Below are 25,495 nucleotides of genomic sequence, written 5' to 3' on the forward strand. Positions count from 1 at the left end.
TTGTGTGGTTCAGACTCACAATGTACGATTATGTACAGGCCTGGGTATAGCTGGGATATTGCGGCGTCAAACATCAAACATAGAAGTCAAACAAAGTCTACTATGAAAATGAACGGCACCTACCTGACACGGACGTCAAGCCGTTCTGTCTCACTTCTCACATCCCTGCCACAGAGCAACGACTACAGCGTTCTCTTCATCATCTACAACTGCTGAAGTGAACATCCCCTCCGTTACACTGTCACTGCTCCGTCAGTCTTAATCACTATCCAGTAATCTGAATACAAACCAGTCGCCATATCGACATTCCAATCAGTGACGTCATTATCCACTGAAATCTGACAACAATCTAACAATGTCCTATTGTTAAATGTTTTACTTTCAAGAAACACATAAATAGTGTCCTACAAATAACTATAAATTAAAACAATGACATACAGATTCACTTGGAATCCTATATCACACAGCTGACTTTCTTGCAACCCCCCAAATTATAATACGGCTGACGAACTCTCATCCGTTGCCTGGAACGTCATACAACGCTCTCGTGCGACCCTCGCGAACACTCAGGTACGGTATAAATCTCCTTGTGCTGGGCGACCGTTGAGAGAAGCAGTAGCACATTGCTGTAAACCCGTCTCAATGCCGGGAGGAGTGTAATTGATTTATCGACAGGTTGATATTAACTACATTATGGCCTGATCAGTGATTGAGAATATGTCAACAATCAAATTAAGATCTAACGCTACCTTGCGAAAGAAAGCAGGATTAATGAGAAAACATAATACTGTTTTAGATTTCTGTTTAAGTAAGGTATTTGTGTTGGGTAGGCATTAATAACGAGCCGTGCTTTATGCGGGTTATTAGAATGAAAATCGATCTTTCTACTCTGTGCCTTAAAGGATATGAAACTGTATCTAATCCTTACTAATACGTCTAACAGTCTGGGAGTTTGGATTAAGAACTGTTGTTATATTAACGTGAATGGAAGTTAGGGGACACGGGTGGTCAAGTGGTCAAAGGCATGCTGGTCAGAATTGAGACCCTTTGCCCTCAACATCCTTAAAGAGGCTGTACATAATGTTGATATAACACATTAGAAATATACGATGAGTGGGAGTTATATAACGTATTGAGGCCCTCATGGTTTATTCTCCCTGCAGTGTTGTATTGTACTATAAATACCTCCCACTTGTCGTTTTTTAAAAAATAATGAACAAAACTACAAAGACGAATAACGCGTTTAATAGATTCGTGTAAACTATTTCAGTGATTACTATATCTGTATAACACTGATGAACCAATAACATGCAGGCTACTGGCAACACGGTTTAAGGCGGAATGTCATTATTTTGGGTTTTAAGTTATATAAATCGTTGTACTTTGGTACGAGAGAAATTCCATATTGACATGAACTGTTTAGGCGCAACCGTACGAAAGTCAGCGCTTCAAAACGTACATATTTCATCTCTGAGAGGAGGAGACACCAGATCTGCGGACCCACAATATGTCATTTTTTATCCAGCTTGTACTGTGATCAATGACGTTCAACGACACTGAAATATCATACTTTCTCAAAACCAGAGGACAAACTTTGGGGAACCGGCAATTTGCTTTTATTTTCCAAAAATAGACATATCAAGCAAGAGAAAGAGAGAAGATGTTTATTTAAGTCTAAACTTTCTGTACATATCATGCAGATGACATTCTTCTTGGAGATAAAACAGGTTAAAAATACAGTAAATAGCTAATGTACAGGACAAACCCGGAGGTTATGACTCGTAAAATCAATGGCAACAGTTAATTTGATATATATCGAAACCCGAGAACAGAATTTGGGGAACCGGCAATTTTTTTTCCTATGATACACATTATATCTTGGGGAGAATACATTTCCGGTTGGAAGATAATTTTCTGGTTCAAGCATGCTTTTAAAAATCCTCTTTGTAAATGGTATCTTTGTCCCGTTACACAAAGCGATTTTAGCGCTGCAGCCATCGTAAGCCTTTGTTAAGGTATAGGAATTATGATCATCTTAACGCTAATATCGCTTTGTGGAACGGGGACCTGGAACTATTATACAACGTTGACCTGCAATCTTGAGAAAACATATTTAGAGCATATTCTTTAAACAACTTTATAAACATATATGATGATTGATTGATTGAGATTCGAATATGTTTTCATTCCGATCTTAGCATTATTGCATCAATATTAAGGCGGGGTACACTAAGAATTGGCATCACATTTGGTGCCTTTTCTGGAATCAAACACTGGATCGTCCATGCGATGACCTAACGTTTTAACCGTTAGGCTAACCCATCACTTCTGAGGCATCGGGATGGGTACACATAAGCTCATAGTGTACTACATTCAACAATCGAGTTGATGGTTCCACAAGGGAATTGACAATTCTTTTAAAAAAACGAAATTCCCTATTGATATTTTCAAAATAGTTGGCAAAATCATATAGTTCATTTGTATTCTTTCCTCTACATGTATCCTACTATAAACTACTTCAACTGTCTAAGTGCTGAAAACAATTGGATCTCGTGTATGTGAAAACAAGGCTTGATCAGCCACAAGGTCAAGATTTACCGACTGTGATTCAAATGGTATCCACACACATTTCATCAATGGTACGTACTATTTATGAGTTTGAAATTGGTCAGGCCGTGCCGCATTTACAGAGAAACTTAGACAATGTTACTTAATAAAAACTAGCCAAGACAAGTCAAATGTTCACTCGCCCTTTTTTCCGAAGTACGGATAGTTGAAGTTGGATTTTTCCCAGAAATACGAATATTCAATATACATAAGGAGGAGAATTTATGGATGTAACTTCTTTATTACGAGGAAAACAACGTTTCGGAGTATATACTTACCCCTTCATCAGGTGACCTCATAGCATTTATTCAACTGATGGAGGCGTAAGTAAACGTTGTGTTCCTCATAATAAAGAAGTTGACATTCATACTTTCTCTTCCTTATGTCTATCACTTCTAAATACCTTTCAAAGACATCAATATATATATATATTTCGCGTTTGTATGTTTCAAGAATAGCTTCGCAATGAAAGGAATGTCAGATATCCATCCTACTTGACGTAATACACAGTGCATTCTTACATCAGTAGATCTGTGCCGTGGATGTATGTGCAGGTAGTTCCAGTGAACCTTCTTGTGACATTGGGTTGTCGTTGTAATAACAATATGAATGTGACTAAACCAATGATTTGGTTAAACGCTGCTTTGAATAGTATTAATGCATATGCGTCAGGTTCGTGTGAGAGTAAAGCACACAGTTTCCGGATAGACGTTTTAAGAAAATTTCAATTGGTGAAACCCATGAGCTGGAGTGTGGTAGAACTTCTATAAGCTCAGACTGAGCAGGAGAATAGGCCGAACATCAGTTATATATATGCTTCTATCAAGTTCACAAATCTCAACTACGCTGCCATCCCTATATTATATAAAGATTTTCTCTGGCATGTCTGACTAATGTTCTACCTAAAGAGAAAACACATACAACTTTCATTGCCATTGTTTCTTTCATTGAGACGCGTGAAATTAGAAGCGTTTGGAATGCTATAAACAACAATTCCGTATATGATCTGAATCATCAGTCGTATATACAAGAATATTGTCAACCATGATGTGAATATGAAATAGAAATGATTATATTCTTTGGTTTCTAGAAAACATATACAACTCACCCCCACCTAGACACTTGGCATCAGAAATTGACACTTGGTGGATATCTCACAAGTGGCTCCGACAGATGAAATACGTTACACCCCTGTGTTCCCACAAAAGAAATACGTTACGCCGCCCATGTTTAATGCATACATAAATCTGGGTAGCATTGTGTGAGACAATGCCAATCCTCATAAGACTTAGTACATACACAACGTGGGCCTCTGCGAAGCTATTATCTCAGAACAATGCCATGTACCCACGTCAACTCACTTGGTAGCAGGGACGTGTTAGTATGGGTCGTGTTACGCCTCCATGTATGGGAACACATTACACAGGCTATGTATGTGTCATTTTTGACACGTGACGGAACATTTAAACAGTGGAGACAATACATATATTTTCTCCCAATTTGAGAATACGACATTCGGTTAGTTTTTCACACGACCACATAAATTGTTTAGGAAGATAGGGATATTGTAATTTGCAGTTAATGTACCCATTTTGATTGAGTTTGCTTGTTGTTTGACGCCGCACGCAGCAATAAATTCCAGCTACATGACGGCGGTCTGCTAACAATCGAGTCCAAACCAAATGTCAGGGATTGACATCAAGCGTTAACAATACAATACAATACAATACAATACACTTCAGGAGGCAACAGGTTTTGGGTAACTAATATGCAATGCCATGTAAAGTCCTGCCTGATCAATTTATTTCAGCAGTTGGATATTTTCTCCCAATTTGAGAATACGACATTCGGTTAGTTTTTCACACGACCACATAAATTGTTTAGGAAGATAGGGATATTGTAATTTGCAGTTAATGTACCCATTTTGATTGAGTTTGCTTGTTGTTTGACGCCGCACGCAGCAATAAATTCCAGCTACATGACGGCGGTCTGCTAACAATCGAGTCCAAACCAAATGTCAGGGATTGACATCAAGCGTTAACAATACAATACAATACAATACAATACAATACAATACAATACAAAGTGGTTTATTTTTGTCTCATCATTTGTACACACATATGATAAAAGTCTGCGGAGCATGATACATTAAAACACATTTACAAACGCCACCCAATCGGGTTATGAGAGAAGTAAAATCAAGAATAATTCTTGGTAAAAACATTAAAATTACATACACATAAGGTATATAATATATGAGTATATATACATAACTAAACGTAATATACACCATAGAGAAGGAACAAGTAAATGAAATAAAATACATAGATAAATAAATGCATGAATTTTTTTTTTAGAAAAATACATAAATAAATAAAATAAATAAATTATGAATGACTGAATAGTTTTACTGCGGGTGAACATTTTTAAGCACTTTGAACCTAATGAAGGGGCTATGGTATTATCGTTAAGCAAGTTAGTGTCAGAGCAATCACTAAATAAGAGGTCACTTCGGCGGATATCATTATAAAAAGAACATTGAGGTAGGAAATGGTTTTCATCTTCAACAGCATCTGAACAAAAGTTCCAAAAAACGTTGGTTTGCTGGGACAGGTGGTTACTGTATCGGCCCGTTTCACTCTCCAACTTGAGGGGGTCATGTCTCAAGGATGCTTCCTTCCTCGGACGGATCTCTTAAGGCGTTGTAGTTGAGTGTAGGGTTCAGTGTACAATTCCGACTTAAACAGTTTATCATAAGTTCTGAGTTTAGGCATTAACTGAATACCATGCAACCAGTTACGTTTATCAATGCCGGTAAGCTGAGGTAAAATATTGTTCAGAACCCAGGAATGTGATCTGCAGGTAGGTGTTAAAATGTCAATTAATCCAAAATCTGTAAAAACTCGTTGCACCTTCCTCTCCCAGGACTTCCCCCGTGCCAGCGACCACTGTGAACTTTATACACAAGTCTATCCTCAGGTAGCGCTGGAGTCTACACCACAGACGGGCAGTTTCCATGTACAGTTTCAACTGAAGGTCCAGCCATCCCATGTCACCCCGCACACCCAGGTTACACGTATTTGGTTTGGTTTGGTTTGTTATTTAACGCCGCACTCAGCAATATTCCAGCTATATGGCGGCGGTCTGTAAGTAATCGAGTCTGGACCAGACAATCCAGTGATTAATATCATTAGCATCGATCCACGCAATTGGGACCGATGACATGTATAAACCAAGTGAGCGAGCCTGACCACCCGATCCCGTTAGTTAATGACACTCCAAGGAATATACGACATGCACTGTTCTGGATAGCATACACTTCCTGGTATTTACATATGCCCCACAGTCCGGAGCAGTATGATAACAGGGATTGCATTACACTGTCATACAGTCTTGCAAACACGTTAAATTGCATATCACCCCAAGAATAAAATTTATGGGTAAGAAGACTCGGTGCTCTGGAAGCAGATTTAAGCAGTTCCCTTGCAGCATAACGTACATCACAGTTGTCATGTGATCATTGCCCGAGGTAACGGTAGCTATCAATGTAGTCGATTACCACGTGACCACAGTAGAAAATCCCGCTATTGCCTTCTTCACGTTCACGCTCACTCTCCACTTAGGCGTCAATATGTTGAGTTCAATAAGACTTGTAGACTGTCGGCAAAACTGTATAGCTGCACGGCACCGTTCACGTCGTCAATATGGATCCCACAATTGCTCTCTTACAGCTCCGTAGCAAGATCGTTCATGTATATAGCGAATAAAGTGGGCGATAACACACATCCTTGTTTTACACCGAACAGTAACAGGGAAGATATCAGCTTTATACTGGCTGACTTGGACACTGGAAAGTACAGTGTCATACAGGGATCTGACTAGCTTGGAGAATATTGCCTGAAATACCATATTTCATGAGTTTGTACCACAGTCGCCCCCTTTTCAAACGCTTTTTGAAAAATCAATAAAACATGAAAATGTTGCTTTTTCATTTTTTTCTGTTATTAACAATGCGATATAAACTATGTATTTTGTCGTGACAGGACCTTCCTTTTCTGAATCTGTTCTGTTCGTCAACAAGAATATCCTGGCTTCGAGGTATTTTCGTAGCCTCTGATTGATGACGTCAGCATAAATCCTGGAGGGGGTGGAGAGTATGGGGAGAGGCCTGTAGCTCAGTGGGTCTCGCGAACAACTGCCTGACCTTCCTTAGGGATGGGTTTAATCTTGCCTTTATTCCAGATACCTGGCACGCTCCCCGGGAGATATGGGATATGGGAGATAACTCCATACAGTTGTTCTGCACATACTTGATCATTCTTTAGCACAACACTTGATATATTATCAAGTCGCGTTGCCTTCCCAACTTTGGCTCTGTATATGGCATAATTCACTTCGTCTTTAGTGACTGGGTGTTTAGAACATGTACGAAACTCAGAATATGGGGAACATACAAGTGGGTGAGTGAGTGAGTATGGTTTTACGCCGCTTTTAGCAATATTCCAGCAATATCACGACGGGGAACACCTGAAATGGGCGTCACACATTGTACCCATGTCGGGAATCGAACCCGGGTCTTCGGCGTGACGAGCTAAGTGAACATACAACATGATGTGGATCGAGGCTGCACAGAACACAGCCATGCATGACATTCTTCCTCGGGGTGAGAATATATTGACAAAAAAAAGACAGACATTTTTTTACCAATGTCATACAGTCTCTCATAACCCAGTAGGCAATGGCTCGTTACTGTAAATGCTTTTTCACTAATATATTTTTAAAGAGTTTATTTCCAATGTATTATAAATGTAACGCGGTGAGACTCAAATAAATTGTCTGTCTGTCTGCCTGTCTGTCTGTCTGTCTGTCTGTCTTCCTTTTCGGAATCTGTTCTGTTCGTCAACAAGAATACCAACATTTAATGCCATTATAATATTTCATTACGGTAGCATAGGGCTGTTTTTCATAGGGTACAATTTGGACGTACACCGGTCAGACTTCTGTCCGCGAGGGCACCGTGACCCGGGCCCGCGTGTGCACTGTGGCTGTGATACGCCTATAAGTTCACCCAGTCTAAGTAAGTAGAACAGTCTTGCGCAACAAACTGATAGAGTTTTCCGCCCTTCTTTAAACTCAGAGGGGTGCCGTGTCCTTTCTTTAAATGCATGAATCGCGAGGGAGGTATACATATTTCCTCTGAGCACCAGCAATGTGATAAGAGCCAGCGTCCAATGACCGTCGTGTACGAAGCAGCGTGAAACCACAATAAGCGCCGGGTCATTAATAAATGCTGGTTATGAAACATTTAAATTTACAACTCCGTGGAATACATAAAAGCTTAGAAACGAAAGTCCCGTTTCAGCACCCCAGTTGAAATATTAATGCACCAAGTCCCTATCTAAACGTTTGGTTTGGAAGCTTTTTCAAAGAAGAAGTGCGTGAGCGCTTGTTAGAGGAAAGACGGTATGAGGAGGTTTTTCATGAAGTTGAACTTCTGTGACTAGGGTGTAATAAATGTTACTTAAGAAATGGTATACAACGTGGTAAAAGTTCACAGTGTTATTATCATCAGCTACATATCACCAAAGAGAGAAGTCTAAACTGACGGGAACCCATTTGTCTCAGGCAAAGTCACGGATAAACAAACAATGAACGAATATGCAAGCTCGTCAACTAGACAACCGTAACTTCTTTGAGAGGCAATTAGAAGTTGGAATACTAAGTAAGGATAAGAATTTATGGATGAACAACTTCTATATTACAATTAAGATCGACGTTTCGGTGTAGGTTCTAACACCGTTACAGTGTTTTTTTAAGGTGGTGGGTACACGATAGTTTCCAGTTCCTTGTAGGTAACATTGTTGCTGGGTCAGCAGTACGAGAACATACAACACAGAGTCAAAGAGTAATTATATCTGAAGGGTCTGAAACCGCATAAGGGTACTGAGATGAAAACTCCAATGTTACACCTTCTGTTGGCATTGTTCATCACAGTTATTGTAATGAGTGACATAATCACATTTTGTTCTGGGATATTTACACGGTGTTAACTTTATGATATTTTGGAGTATAATGAATGAAAACTGTCAATCTTCATTAGAAATTTGTCATCTTTGTTTAGTTTCAGATTTCCTCACAATCCAAGCAAGACACTACTAAAATCAATTAGAAGAGATATACATTAATACAAATTATTTCGTACGTGATCATGATAAATTTGATCTGTGATCTTTCACACAGAACGTCCACGGGTTTACGATGCCATCTAAAAGCAAATTCCCCTGGATGGAGTACGATGGGCAGGAGGTAGCTGACTCGACACTGTGCATCAACTTCCTCAACCAGAAGCTGGGGGTGGACCTCAACAGGGATCTGAGTCCTGCTGACAGAGGTGTAGCTCAGGCGATGCAGGTCATGGCGGAGGAACATCTGTACTGGTGAGAAACAGGCAGCCATTTAGTCCTATTCAGCTCTGATCTGTCTGTCCAGCAAACATCTTGCAAGCCTTTGGATAAACCCATCTATAGTGTCTCCAGTATGCTACATTCGAATTGTGTTAAAGCTCACCACTGCAGCATTAATGGACATGTTAAATATCCCCGCTTTAAAGTACAAGGATCATGTTGACTTTTTGTTTACAACCACGTTCGGTAACATTACATTGTTAAACGTAGCCAGGTATTCTCGTACCGATAGTTGTAACAGTTGGTGTCATGTCCAGGTACAATGTCATCGCATCCCGACTGCGTAGGGCGATGGTCATGATGTCAATCACTGGATTGTCTGGCCCAGACTCTATTAGTTATTATAGACCGTCGTCATATAGCTGGAATATTGCTGAGTGCCGCGTTAAAAAACAGAAAGGAAACACACACCATCACCCCTAAAAAAACCAACAACAACAAAAAACAAAAACAAAACAAAAACGAAAAAGAAAATAACCCGAAAGAAAACAACCAAACAAACAAAATCATTGAACAATCACGTACCAGACACAAGTTTGAGTGGTCGTGGCTCGTGGTCTAAGGGAGACAACTCTGACAACATTGTCGCCACCACTTCTCGATGGTATTTAATGGATGTTATGCTAATGGTAGCACACTCGTCAGACCTGAGATCGCATCATGAATATGTAAATCATACCCTAGGTAGTCTGGTTGCCTTGGTAGCGGGACTCTTACCCAGATAGGCGGTGCGCATGACCAGGTCTAAAAGCTGCCCTGGTCTCGCGCATCATCACACTCACTTATCTATGGCTGCGTCTCTTTCGCTTCTAGTTTCTTTCCCCTGTGTGGACTTTGCGCCAGTAAGACAGTTTGGTTGTGTGTGTACATGTATAAGATCCGTGAAGATCCGGGGTAGAATAGGTCTTCAGCAACATTTGCTTGCCGTAAAAGGCGACAATGCTTGCCGTAAAAGGCGACAATGCTTGTCGTAAAAGGCGACTAACGGGATCGGGTGGTCAGGCTCGCTGACTTTGTTAATGCATGTCATCGTATCCCATTTCCGTAGATCGATGATCGTGATATCAATCACTGGATTGTCTGGTCCAGACTCGATTATTGACAGACCGCCGTCATATATATAGCTTGAATATTGCTGAGTGCGGCGTTAAACAACAAACAAACAAATTAACATGTATTATGCATACATTTGCAGCTAAGGCACACGACCATGTTGGAAACAAACGCTTTTTTCGTTATATCATGAATTAATATAATTTTGTTTTTATGAGGAATCGTTAAACGTGCATTAGCAAACAATAGTTTCTCAATATAAACCTGGTTTCTTTGTTTACCTAGTTCGAGTTACCTTGGCAATATATTTAGCTGACCCTAGTAGGCCCGCATTAGTGATTATTACGTTTCCGAAAATCCTACAGTTACATATACTTGCCATCTATCTATCCGTTAAGGGAGCGGGATGTGAGGTTGACTTTTAACACAAGAAAAGGAATGGACATATATGAGGTTTTACAATACTGCCGTTTATATTTACAAACACTGAGGGACCACCGCCACTCAGATTTTAAAATCAATTTTGTTCAAAAAACAGTCCAAAGCTCAAACAGTCGAGTGTACAAGTCCGAGTTGTGACGGAATGAGCCGAGGGATCCCGAGGTTACCAGCAGACCCCCTGTGGTTGGTAGGAGCTGAAACACACCAGACCAACACAACAGTCCTCGTCATATTCGCACCTCCGTCCTAGCTGCGTGCACGACATTCCATATAGGCCACGGGTCTTGTGATCTGTAACCAACCTACAAGACAAGAATTATAACTGCGAAATATGTTAAACTAAAACGGAGAATTCATATTCATGTCGGGGCACGGGTGTTCCAGTCGTCTAAGGCGCCCCAATTCCTTATGCAGAGTTGCGTCCCCTAGACGTGCCAGAAATCTATTATTCAGATCCTCCCCGTTTATAGTAACATCATATTCCTTGCTGTGGGTTTCACCAAAGTGGTAAATGTCTAAGACCTGCATCACTTCGGGATTTCCGCCCACATCAAGCTGCCACGCCGTGATATAACTGACATACTGTTCAAATAGGCGTTAAATCCATCTCACTCACTAATTCATATTCGGAAATTGAAATGTTTGTAAATCTCTAAGGTTTTCGCATTTTCCAGTTGAGCACACCTTTTGACAGAGTTTCCTATTTCTGTCTCGAATGCCATCTGTAATCAGCATTTCAACAAGAGTACAGAATCCCTAGTGCACTGAGAATGTAAATCGAGTGGACACTGATCGATTGGCAGGGGTAATAATATTGCGCTTTCGGCACGCCCTAGGGTGTGGATTTGGCGCATTACAAATATTTTAAGCTGTTGTTATTATTATTATTATTATTATTATTATTATTATTATTATTACATACCTTCGGAATATATTTCTGTTTTCTTCTTTAGCACGGGCTACTGAAATAACAACACACAGAGGATTGAAATATATTGAATTGTTGATAAAACAAGTAGTCAATACATGCTAATTATGATCTAATCTGATCCTGGAGTGGAGTGGAGTGGATTGGAGTGGAGGATCACACGGAGATAGTTGGGATAAGGAGAAGAAATGGAGACTCTGGAGGAGTTGGAGTAGACTGAAGAACAGAACGAATGGAGGAACACATGTACAGAGGGTAGGACAAGAAATATGGGGTCGTGGGCGAAAAAGGGTATGGCCTCAGTTGAAATGCTGGAAATTTAGGCTCGTAGAAGCATGAGGTGATGAATTAATTTGTGACAAGTTAAATGATGAGTATTAAAGTCAAGATAATGTGAGACTATAATAAAACGCATTTTTAACTGGTCGTGTTGGGGTCGTGGGCGAAAAAGGGTATGGCCTCAGTTGAAATGCGGGAAATTTAGGCTCGTAGAAGCATGAGGTGATGAATTAATTTGTGACAAGTTAAATGATGAGTATTAAAGTCAAGATAATGTGAGACTATAATAAAACGCATTGTTAACTTAAGACTTGTGTTGTGCTCCAAGACAGAGTTCCCCACTCATAGCCACATATATGGGCACGTGTCTTACAGGAACATAGAACATACATAGCACATATGCCACACAGCATGAATAGCCATGGTATAACTATGAGCAGAAAATTGAGAATAATGTTAACTAACACAAGACACCTATCTGCATGTCATATGAAACTGTTCACACATTCATGTTGGTAACAAGATGTTTTCAATATCTTTACTTATGTATATATAAAGATTTTATGTTAAATGGAAATAACTAATCACGAACAAGGTTCTCTTACAAAATAATATACGTGCCCCAAACTTTAAACAGCTTGTTTTACAAACACATATTTAATAAACATTTTCATAATGTTCACTGTTATTGGTGACTTCATTGTTGATTGGTTAAATAAACTACGCAATATCCATATAAACATATTCATGACATCAGAGGTGGCAAAGTTAACATGATACAGACATGTCTAATCATTAATTCATGATATAGCAACTGCTATGAAATGTGATATTAATTATCTTCCTGTCATATACAAAAAATAATAAAAAATTGTAAGTCAGTATTCATAAATTACAATCGAAAATACCCAACACAGACTTACCTTCCGAGCTCACCATGACGCAGTAGAGTACACAGAGAAGCGACAAAATCACCACCCTCGTCATGATTGATGTTTGTTTAGTGAAATGTAGAACTGTAAGCTAATTTTCTTGTCTATTGCAGGTCGATGACAGAGTGCTGACAGCGAGCGGGGATTTACAGCAGGCAATTATGGCGTATTTCCTCGTGGTAGTTGATGTGACATTCTGCAATATGTGGGGAGTAGAACTGTCACGTGACTTTGACAACCCGTGTGCTTTTATTCGGTCAGTTTAATGAGAATCAAACGCTGTGATTGTTTATGTTACTTGAAGTTGTCAAATTTGTAATTTCACAATCATAATGGATTAATCTTGACTTTGCCTGTTCTAAAATACACTCTTCAAAAAAAGAAACGCACAGGTAGATTTTAGTAAGTTTATTGTACCTAAAGAAGTCGATATATTTAATTTAATATCACAGATGCAAATATGAAATTGTGGAACTCGATAGTCACATGTTGTCGTTGTACAAAGGCATTGAAAAACTGTTCATTGTCATGTCACATCAGGCCATAAGGTTGCACTGAACTCAGTGTCTCGTGTGACCGCCTCGGGCAGCAATCACGGCTCTGCATCTCCTCGGCACTGACTAGATAAGTGTACGAATTCTGTCCTGCGAAATTCTGTGCCATTCTGTTATTCATCGTTAGAAGAAGAATTTGTGAATCATCGTTAAACCACACTCGTCTCCAGTTTCTCAAATTTCAAGGCTGTAAGGTATGGCTCCAACGCAAGCGTCGCTGTCGATGGATCTATTGCAAAACAGGGACGATAACTGGTCTTCTGGGTCGGGTTCGAGCCTGGCGAAGATGGTTCCTGACAGTCTGGACCGATATCCTCCTCAAACCAGGGATGCGTCCTGCAGTCTCGTAGCTGTTGCATTGCGATGACGTAGGTGGAACAGTCGAATGTAGTGATCCTGTGCAGGGGCGGTAACAAATTATTGACTTATGCTTGCCTTTTTATAGCCAGTACCCCGACTTATGAATGCCATAACTTGCACTTGCATTTTGCATTACTGTTTTCCTCCATGACATTTTTGAACAAGTGTGAAAACAATGCCGTTGAAGACATTGCAAATCGACAATGGCTGCGTTTTAACGCACCGTTTGTCGAATATCAGGCCACCAACATTTTCCAATAACATATATCCAATTTATATACCTGATTTTTTGTGTAGTCAGGTTCATGAACTACATACTACCTGTGCGTTTCTTGTTTTTGAAGAGTGTATGTTTCAGAAAATGAAGTTATTATATTTCGTTGACGATGTTCTGTTTGAAGAACACGTTCCCCTTTTCAAAAGAACTGATGGTTGCTTGTGGAACTTGTGGAACATTCTACTTCTGTTTTACGGCAACACATTCAAAACAGTTCTCAAGCACTTAGTTAAAATCTGACTTTTGTATTAGGCCGTGTGCTGCTGACTACGGATAAATGTCATTGGTCAGTAACATTGCGGGTTATTATAATTCTTTTAAAATATAATCTCTTATTAATAACTTACTTAAAATTATAATATCGGATTTAACTAAACTGTCGGAAAAAGCAAAACATACACTAGAAACTTTGATTTGATTAAAAAATATTTCCAAATTATCAAAACGTTACTAGGCTGAAAACAGTCGTCGAACACAGCAAACTTAAAGTGTCAAATACATTACATCAATCAACCATTTCTTGTTTGTTTCATTATGACCCACATTCAAACATGGGCGTATACTTTGTGTTGCCAACATATATGTTAACTACACGAATACCGATGTAAAGTTAGCCAAATATCGGCTGCTAATTTAAAATATTTGTAATTTTCATCTTGACATTTCGAATACATTTTTCTATGCAGTCCTCTCAACACTTTCACCGTTATTTCTCCGTCTGGCTCAGTCAGTGGTTATTGATACCAACACATAATTACTCACACGAGTAATCATCAGTAATCATCCCGCAGAGACACTAATCAGACAACCTCATTACGAGGCGGGGCGTCATTATGCCGCTAACAACGTCCCAAGACCACGTTTATGGATGCTTTACAACTTTGACAGTTGACCAGTGGTCAAGAAGACACAACTAGCCTAAATTAATGCAAGATATTTACGAGTTTATGTATTAAACGAAATGGCAAACATTTGCACATCAATATGCCCCAATCCCTTGGTACTCTGTCGAATGTCCTGATCAGGCTATGCATATTTAACTAGGCTAATTAACTGGTTAGTATTCATTATACCCGCTGGCTGAGATATGAAAAAGAATGCGTTACGAAATCATTCCGACGAAGACGAAAGATTGGCAAGACCTCCCATTGAAGGCTTGAGCTAAGACAATGAAGTGCGTTTTGTTGATCGTGTTTGGGATTACAGTCTGGGCCCTCGCAAGCGCTCAAGATAAAAAAGGTAATATTTTACTGAAAATATCTTAACGTTAACTCACGGGGAGCTTATTTTCACCTTTGTTTGAAATTAGTCTGTTCAGACCAGTGTGAAGTAGATGTATGCCAAAACAGACATTATTTCATTGTATCAATACGAATGTGAGTCAGTGGGTGAATACTAACGCATGTTATGGATACATCGCCTTCAGCTTTAGTCTTAATATTAAGAGATAACGATAAACTGCAGATTCATCAAGACAAAAGTTTAATAACAAAGTTGGAGTAGAATAATCTTTTCCAGCTTTCTGCAAGGCAATTAACAGATCTAAAAATAGGCATAACTTTTTTTCTTTCATTCTCTATTCGATTCTGTTTCCGCATTTTTAGAGTTATTGTTTTTTCCCGAAGTTGCACTTTTTGTTGTAACCCATCACGAAGCCCAACAATGCGGTTCGTCATTTTGCAGATGAGGAATGGCTGGGGAGTTTTGGTAAACTCGTCAATTGATGGTGGTGTTGTAAGTTAATTGAACATAACTAGATAGTAAAAATACACACGGTTTATGTGTCCGACATACATCTTACAGTTACATTGAAAATCAAAGAGGAAAGTGGAAAGAGTTCACAGCTGGTAGTGGCACAGTTGTTGGAAAAAGGTTATCGCACTTTACCGTTTTATAACCCAAGTACTTCTGACAAACCCCTCTCACGCCATTGGGCGTTATTTAATCCGGATCCTGTGTATTCCTACAATCTCTGCTTGGCAGTCTACATATCCCAATGTATGGTCCCAGAACAGGTGCACTGAACTCTTTGTCATCAAGGTTATATCATGTCGAGGTATTCTTTTGTAAAAGAAATAAGTAAACACATTCGCCAGTAGCTTGTTTGATGTAGCCGGTTAGATACCGACTACATTACCTATGTTAAATATTTAACTTGTGGGGATTTCGAACTCGGGGAGCCCTGTTACGACGTAAATTGTAATAAAAAAGGTAAATTGTAATACTTGCAGCAAATTGTAATAATTTTGACGTAAATTGTAATAACAACGTAAATTGTAATAAAATTTGACGTAAATTGTAATACGCAAATTGTAATAAAAATTGACTTGAATTGAATTGTAATAATCTCAACTTGCGGTTAAATGTAATACCTTTTTACGTAAATTGTAATAACCTTATAAGTTTAGGGTCAAAGGCATTAAATGACTAGAACCTATCCTTGTCAGGGTTGTACAGGGTTTATCGTACAATCGTCATTAAAGTATAGGTGTGGGGGAGGATTAAGGTCGTTATCGTACATTGTTGTATAATTATATGTATATATAAACGCATTGGAAGAACTCACAACAACTTACTGACAACCTTTGCTAGGATAATAACTCCTTGCCCCAACAACAAAAATAGAATCCATCATGATAACGGCACGAAATCATAATTCAAAGCATACACAAATAATATCCGGTATCTTCGGGCATGTCTTGTTAAGTTTCAAAGAGCATCAGAATGTATAATAAATTTGTTGCAATCAGTTATTGCTGAAATATATCTGTTTTGATCAAAATTGAAAGGATGGAAAATCTATAATGAAAAGGGTTTTGTCACTAACGTAAATATTCTCTTTGACCTTATACGAAGAGTATTCTAAGATCATTAAACTCGGCAATCGTTGGTGGATTGCGCCAAGCAACCTTGATACCAAATTTGGTACCTCACGTATAATGCGGTACATAATTTTCGAAACAGATAATTACGATTTTCATAAGTTATCACTAATTTGTGACACATATACGGACAAAAATTACCTCAGAGGATAATCTTCTCTGAGTGTTTAAGAGGATTAAAATAATTTCAGCTAACATCAATCACTGTAATACAATATTGAAATTATAGCATACCTTCTTAACATTCCAATGAAAAGAATAGTGACTAACTAAGAAACCAAATTATATTTATCTCCGATACTATGCCCTCAACAGTATACGCACACATATACACACAAACACACATATGTATGTATGTATGTATGTATGTATGTATGTATGTATGTATGTATGTATGTATGTATGTATGTATGTATGTATGTATGTATGTATGTATGTATGTATGTGTGTGTCTGCGTGCGTGCGTGCGTGCGTATACATGTATGCCAGTAAATACGACCTCTATGTCATTGGTATCAGATCTATGACTGACCTTCTACATATAGTTCCAAGTGAAAGATGAGTGACACTACTTTGTGAGAGGTCCCACAAAAATGCTGATATGAGCAATTAAAGGTTATACAAAATGTAACAAATGAACAAAGTAAGATATTTTAAAAGATAAAATAGAAACACAGACCTGTAGATATACGAATTAGAACGTAGCAAATACATTAGATAAACGTATCTTCTCGGTAGGTAAAAGGTATGTCCAACGAAGACATAAGTATATTCTTCGTAGATAATACGTTTTATATTTTTTATCACTAATTTGAGACGGACAATAATCCCCTGAAGGCATAACCTCCTCTGGGGGTTTAAGAGGATTAAAGTAATTCGAACAAACAACAAGCACTGTAATGAAATTACAACATACTTTGTTAAAATTCTGATGAAAAGACTAGTAACTATCTAAGAAACCAAATCATACTGTTGCTGCGATACTTGGGCCTCATCAGCATAGACACACAAAAACAAACAAACACACACACACATACACACACTCACACACACGCACACACATACATTCACACATACACACGCACGCGTGCGCGCACACACACACAGAGACACAAACACGTGTTGCACACACTACATACCCTTACAAAAACACCCCCACACAAACACTATATGTGTGTATACATGTACGTATGTACGTACGTACGTACGTACGTGCGTGCGTGCGTGCGTGCGTGCGTGCGTGCGTGCGTGCGTGCGTGTGTGTGTGTGTGTGTGTGTGTGTGTGTGTGTGTGTGTGCCCGCATGTAGGTGTGTATGTAATGACAGTAAATGTATGTAAAGACTGCACTTCTACATACTCTAGATGACAGTATCATGTACGTGGATGAAAGTGTGTAAGTGGACGATAGTATCTAGATGGCAAGTATCATCAACGTAGATGAAAGTATCTTCTACGTAGATGATAGCATGCCACAAACATCACATCACTTCCAATAAATGTCTTTCACTATGTTGACACCACCCTTTAATGACGAGTGTACGATAAAGCCTATACCAACCATCCCTAACTTAACATCTTTGTACGTTTGTCATCACACACATTATTTCTCGAATTGTACATGTGAAACGCAAGCTCAATTGACAAAGATCATTTCTAGTCAACTGGCGTCTTGGACACTACAATAGTAAGGTCATTACAATTTACGTAAGAATGTATTACATTTTACCGCAAGTAGAGATTATTACAATTTACGTCAATTTTTATTACAATTTGCGTATTACAGTTTACGTTAAATATTATTACAATTTTCGTTGTTATTACAATTTACGTCAAAATTATTACAATTTGCTGCAAGTATTACAATTTACCTTTTTATTACAATTTACGTCGTAACAAGCCCCATATTGAATGCCTAATGAGTGAATTTTTGTGGGTTTAGTCTCATCGTCTATTGCATTGCGTGTATATCACCGCTTAACACCTTACCGTTGAACCAAACTAAAAGTGACGCTTGTCACAGATGCTTTCAACTTATCATAAGGGGCTCATTTTTCGGATTCGAACCCACAATCACGATTCTTGCAGTGCTAGAAAACTATATTTTATATACAGTAATATGCGGAGACTGGGACAACTGTTTTGCCCCACAGTATTAATACAGTTTGATAAAATATTATTTAATAAGTCCATGAGGTATGTCAGTAAAATATGTCCCAAGAAGACAGCCAGGAACTCTTTTGTACTGACGGGAAAAACTACGGGCATTGGTCGACAATTCCGGGGGCGTAAATATCAAAGTGTGACCATTAGAGTTGAGGCTGTAATATATACATATATTTGTGAATGGGAAAGTTGAATTAACAGTTGTCGAGGCTCATTATTGTGCCGACATTGATAGCCTAGATTAAAATGCCACTTGTGTCGGGGAGTGTGTGGGTGTGGGAGAGAGAGAGAGAGAGAGAGAGAGAGAGAGAGAGAGAGAGAGAGAGAGAGAGAGAGAGAGAGAGAGAGAGCGAGCTTCAGTATATATTATATTGTAGGTTATTGTGGGAGGAACGTCCGAGTGACGTAGGCCTTTGACGTTATCTAGAAGATGGATGTTGAACGAAACTAGATCTATAGCGAAAGAGTAGCTAGATGTCAAATAATCGATCTGTGTGCATATATGTGTTCGTAACTTTAACCCTTTGCACCTAATTGGATATGTTGTTAAAGACATTTGTAAAACATATGTAGTGACATGTGTAACAGCCAGTGTTGTCCTTCTTACAGAGAATGTTGCTTTGCCGGATGATATGCGTTTCCTGTGAGTACAATTCCGTTATTTCTCAGTTAGCAAACGTTACCATTACTTAATAAAGAATCTAGCTATATGATTGACTAGTAGGTCAGCTGGGGTGCGTTGCAAGCACCAATCGCTGGCTGAGGTCGCTTCGTTGTGAAAACAAAATGGCGGCTGAGTTCGACAGCGGAACGAGAAATATTTGCCTGGATCAGTTGGGAAATGGGCAAAGGCAGCAAACTCCAAATCATCCCGAGTCTGCTCCACATCTTCAAAGTAGTCAGAAATTAATCAGCTCGTCATCGAGCCTCTTCTGTTACGTTCCTCATTAGAGCACGACTACCAAGCGGTAGTTGCGCCGCCATTTTTGGAAGAGTGCGCAAGCGTTTCGAGCTGTTGCAGACCCCGGAAGAACGATTAATTTACGTACGCTAAGCGATTCGTGGCTTGCAACGCGCCCTTGGTTGGTCTGTAAAGGAATCATGACGTAATGATTTCCGATATGACGTCACAATTGACCCTGTTTCGAATTACGGAGTTCGATGGAGATAGATCTTACTGTTACACTAGAATATTTCACTGAGACTAAATCGTTGTTAAGTGTGAACTCGTCATGATATATTCGTTACATATGTTAAGAGATTTTCCGACCTTGGGTCTCGTGGTGTACAAGCCCATTCGTCCTGTGAAGATCCGGAATAGAATTGGTCTTTAGCAACCCATGCTTGTCGTAAGAAACGACTAACGGGATCGGATGGTCAGGATCGCTGACTTGGATTTATGCATGTCATCGTATCCAAATTGTGTAGATTAATGCTCATAATGTCAATCACTCGATTGTCTAGTCCATACTCGATTGTTTAAAGGCTGCCGCCAAAAGGCCGGAACATAAGTGAGTGCGGCGTTAAACAACAAACGAACAAACAAACAAGCCCATTCGTAAAACGAGAAAATGATGAAAACACGAATAATAGTTTATGGAAAGGTTAACAAGGAAAACATATTTTGGTGAACCTCCTTTAAAGAAAACTCATGCACTGACATCGACGCCATACCAGGCCTCGTATTGTGTGTTAGTTGTGTCAAACAGTTTGTCATGGACGCCATACCAGGCCTCGTATTGTGTGTTAGTTGTGTCAAAAAGTTTGTCATGGACGCCATACCGGGCCTCGTATTGTGTGTTAGTTGTGTCAAAAAGTTTGTCATGGACGCCATACCAGGCCTCGTATTGTGTGTTAGTTGTGTCAAACAGTTTGTCATGGTCGCCATACCAGGCCTCGTATTGTGTGTTAGTTGTGTCAAACAGTTTGTCATGGACGCCATACCAGGCCTCGTATTGTGTGTTAGTTGTGTCAAAAAGTTTGTCATGGACGCCATACCGGGCCTCGTAATGTGTGTTAGTTGTGACAAACAGTTGTCATGGACGCCATACCAGGCCTCGTATTGTGTGTTAGTTGTGTCAAACAGTTTGTCATGGACGCCATACCGGGCCTCGTATTGTGTGTTAGTTGTGTCAAAAAGTTTGTCATGGACGCCATACCGGGCCTCTTATTGTGTGTGAGTTGTGACAAACAGTTTGTCATGGACGCCATACCAGGCCTCGTATTGTGTGTTAGTTGTGTCAAACAGTTTGTCATGGACGTCATACCGGGCCTCGTATTGTGTGTTAGTTGTGTCAAACAGTTTGTCATGGACGCCATACCGGGCCTCGTATTGTGTGTTAGTTGTGTCAAAAAGTTTGTCATGGACGCCATACCGGGCCTCGTATTGTGTGTTAGTTGTGTCAAACAGTTTGTCATGGTCGCCATACCGGGCCTCGTATTGTGTGTTAGTTGTGTCAAACAGTTTGTCATGGACGCCATACCAGGCCTCGTATTGTGTGTTAGTTGTGTCAAACAGTTTGTCGTGGATGCCATGCCGGGCCTCGTATCGTGTATCGGCTGTGTCAAACAGTTTGTTATGCACAAGGTTGGCTGACTTTTCATCAGCTCTTGTTCAATAAGTGGTTGTTACAACCTAAGCCATCCCCGATTATTGAGTGTGTTGTATCTCCATTCTGTTAGGATGAATAACTTTTACCCTTCTGCTCCCACGCCTTTATTTGGCTAGTGACGTCCTATCTGTAAGTACTTAAAGAATTTCTCTCGCACATTATTGTAATGCAATTGGACGGCTCCATTTTAATATTTAGCGTCGTATAATTCGATTTATAGGGAAACAAATGGGTAAGTTCAAGTAGGAAACATCTTTGTTTGTTTTTTCTTCCAGAGCACGTTCTTTACGTGACAGACTCCTGTCCAAGCGGAATTTCTGCGGGACTTACAAAAAGGAGTGTGGCTTGTTGCTTCCGTGCTGCGACGGATACGAGTGTCATCACGACGGAGGTTACAGTGTGGGCGTTTGTAATAAAGACTGGAAATAGAAGTATTCCGGAAGTAGATCCACCGGAAGTCGACAGCTCTGTGGCAACACTGACGCAGTTTGGTACTTTGGCATTTTGCTGACATCATTTCTGTGAGAACCGTGCCAGAATTGGTTCTGTTCTAGTACTGTTCACGTTATCTATGAATTAAAGTTGTTGAAGAAGAATTTGTCAATTTATTTGAACGCGTATATCAGGTTTGAGCTATACCAGACCTTTTTCGAAACGGCTTGTGCTATATGCTACTCAAAAGAATTTAACGAACACGCGATTTATTCATGTTATTATCAATAATTATACAATATTTAACAAGAGTCATATGAAATAATCGGTTGTTCTTTAACTTCTGTTGAGTAGTATATTTGTGTCCGTTTAATTGATTATACCTGAGTTTCAATCACTCAATTTAGTCTTCAAAATTAAGGTACTGGAAATGTAACAATGACGTGTATTGTGTTACTGTATTACGAGGCTAAGAGAAGATCGCCGTTAGAATATGGGTATGTCAGAGGATGAAACTGGCAAACAGTGTCTGACAATTACTTATAAATTGTAATCGTTATAACCCGTGTATAGTTTATAATCTAAATTCCGGCTCCATATTTAGTTAGCTTACACTTAATATTCCACACAAATGCTTTCAAAAATATGTTATGCCGCCTTTTTCGTTGTTTACACACTATTGGACAATACATTATCTGGAATTTAAAAAAATATCATTAACTTAATTGTATATTGAACTTGCAGTCCTCCAACTCGTTCTGTCTTCATGTATGTGTATAATGTTATGACTGCCATAGAATATCCTTAGTTTGTGGTAGAATATCGACACATTGTGGTGTCTCGATCTACGAGTAACTCGATGTGCTTCGGAGTGTCCACAGGATTTCAAGTTAATCTAGTTTATTCTCTGAATTTGCATTCCTTGACAAGTGTCTTCTGTCGCGTGTCAATACGGAGAGTTACCACGGCGCCACATAAGTAGCATAAACATAACCCATGACGTCATACATGTGCAAGCATTTATAAAAATCCTGTATATCATTTTGGAAGTTTCCAATTGTCTCTCTATATGGAGACATTTTATGAAAGACGTCACAGGCACGGTGTACGCTATTCGAAACCTTTTTGATCACGCCAAAATATATCCTGCTTACATTCAATCAAAACGTTATAAGCTGAGCGTTTCTTGGTACTTGTGAATTAAACGAGAGCCATGGCGGGGAGTGATTGCCTCCAGGGTGGCAGTTTGTTTACGTCACTAGACCACGTGACTTATACCGGACCGGAACCGACTTACCTTGAAACTTCTCCATCAGCAACTTGACTGTTAGTTTGTTTGTTGTTTAACGCCGCACTCAGCAATATTTCAGCTATATGACGGCGGACTGTAAATAATCGAGTCTGGACCAGACAATCCAGTGATTGACATCATGAACATCGATCAACGTAATTGGGATAAGATGACATGCATGAACCAAGTCAGCGAGCCTGACCACCCGATCCCGTTATTAGTCGTAAACTCATTAAAATCAGATCTAAGTTCTCACTGAAACAACTAACAAGAAGTCGACATCAGCCAATTGGAAAGCAGATTTCTCGAGCTTTACGACACTCGTTTCAACCTGGCGACTTTCATTTCAGACTACGCTCGAAAAATATGTTAGAACACTTCTCGATTAAAATCTTGAAAACTGAACAAACGAACATTCCGGAATGTCTAATATGTGGTTGAGATTGAATGGCAGTGCTTCCCACGAACTGTGTAACGCCTCCTCCGTTCAAATGTTTATCCCAAGGAAGAGACAGAGATAGCGAGAGATAGACGATAATTTTGACGGAATCGGTCGCATGTGCCGTTACTGTCGTTCGGAATACCCCGTGTTAACTTTTTCGAGATTGCATGATTAGAAAACACATTCCGACTGTCACTTTCATGATCTGGTAAGCGACGCTCTGATTGGTCGGATGAAAGGTCGTTCTGACGTGACCCGTAATGGAATGTCCTCAGATCTTTGTTTAGCGATAGCGAGAACTATGATCTGATTTTAATGAGATCAGACGACAAGCATGGGATGCTGAAGACCTACTTTACCCCGGATCCTCACGGGATCATGGCTGTCATCTGGTTGATGCAGCAATGGGTTTATTGCGTCTCAGTTTGACAAACGGTCATTTTGTTTTGAGGCTCCTTCCTCGTTTAACATGTAGCGAAGTTACAATTTACTTGGGCCTCTCTTTTTTTATTTGGTGTTTTTATATTTATCAGCGTAAGGGATTAGGAAAGCAAGTTTGTGATCATGTATGTTATCTTAATATTATTTTATTTTGCAATGTAGACAGTTTCGTTATCCTTAACTTGGTTTGTTCGGTACATCACGGTGTACGGGTTCATCGTGAAGGAAAGTAACATCCGTCGCAGACCTTTACCAAAATAGTGAAGGTCACGAACACGTATGTATTATTGATGACAGAGAACCAAACCATTGCGGATCTGGGATTTAAACCAGAGACCAACGCACCTTTAATAGCGAGCGCTTAACCACTGCGCTACTCGTGTCAGTGTGCAGACCTCGACAACATACATGCACATGTGTCGAATGCATATTTGAGAACTTCTCATCATTTAATGCTTATGTTACAGCTCACCGAAAGTGTTATTACTAAGCTAATGCGATTAAACGATGTGTGATATAGCACTAAGTGCAGTCCAGTGCTCTCATGTTAAATCTATACCAGTCTATATAATATCAGCAGTCTCAGAAACAAACAAAATAATATTTTTTTATCGGCCCATTTTGTAAGAAATATATTATATTAATCCATGTCGCAATATGAGCCGTGTGTTATTCATATCGCAGCTGGTTATGACCCTGGCATTAAATCATTGTAACTAACTACATAAATGTTCTAATAACTTCCTGTCAACGATTACTGCGTTGCAATCGCCACGACCTTTTGAAGTGAGGGAAATGTCAATCCGGCGAATAATCAGACTGATTAGTTGTGTTGGTGAAGCTTCACATACCTACATGACCATTATCATCATCATCATCGTCATCGTCATCATCATCATCATCATCATCATCGGCAGCAGCAGCAGTAACAACAACATAAACACGTCAAAAATATTTCTGTAACAAATCCGCACCTCGTCTCTACAGCGAGTGACAATGAGTGAATGTTGTTTGGCGCCGCAGTCAGCAACGGCCCAGCTGTATCACACCGACTTGTAAATAACGACATCTGGGTAAGGCAAACTAGAGGTTAATACATTAACAGGGGACCAAGTTGCCAAGAAACGATGCCATAAAGTCACCCAGGTTACGCAGTGTACCCATGCGATCCACATTAGTCGGCTAGAACAACGAACATGATATACTGGAGAACGTTTCCGGAATCCCAACGAAGTTTGTTGCTCGGCTCGTCTCAGTAGAACAGAGCCATTGTATTATGCAGGTTGTGGAATAAGAAGAGTCGAAATGGGATTCGTCCCTACCGGCAATAACAACA

General features: G+C 39.5%; 2 long non-coding RNA genes across 2 annotated transcripts; one reads left to right on the forward strand and one right to left on the reverse strand.

Moving 5' to 3' along the window:
* Window positions 1–10,339: 10,339 nt before the first annotated feature.
* On the reverse strand, window positions 10,340–12,907 carry LOC139460275 (uncharacterized). The gene is made up of 3 exons (XR_011652793.1): window positions 12,696–12,907; window positions 11,488–11,527; window positions 10,340–10,867 (listed from the first exon to the last, which is right to left on the reverse strand). It is a non-coding gene; the product is annotated as an uncharacterized lncRNA (long non-coding RNA).
* A 2,099-nt stretch (window positions 12,908–15,006) lies between these two features.
* On the forward strand, window positions 15,007–22,142 carry LOC139460281 (uncharacterized). The gene is made up of 3 exons (XR_011652794.1): window positions 15,007–15,134; window positions 19,551–19,584; window positions 21,829–22,142. It is a non-coding gene; the product is annotated as an uncharacterized lncRNA (long non-coding RNA).
* The last annotated feature ends 3,353 nt before the right edge of the window (window positions 22,143–25,495 follow it).

This window comes from Haliotis cracherodii, unplaced genomic scaffold (genome assembly GCF_022045235.1).
Source record: "Haliotis cracherodii isolate W230 unplaced genomic scaffold, xgHalCrac1.p SCAF_1, whole genome shotgun sequence".
NCBI lineage: Eukaryota > Metazoa > Mollusca > Gastropoda > Lepetellida > Haliotidae > Haliotis > Haliotis cracherodii.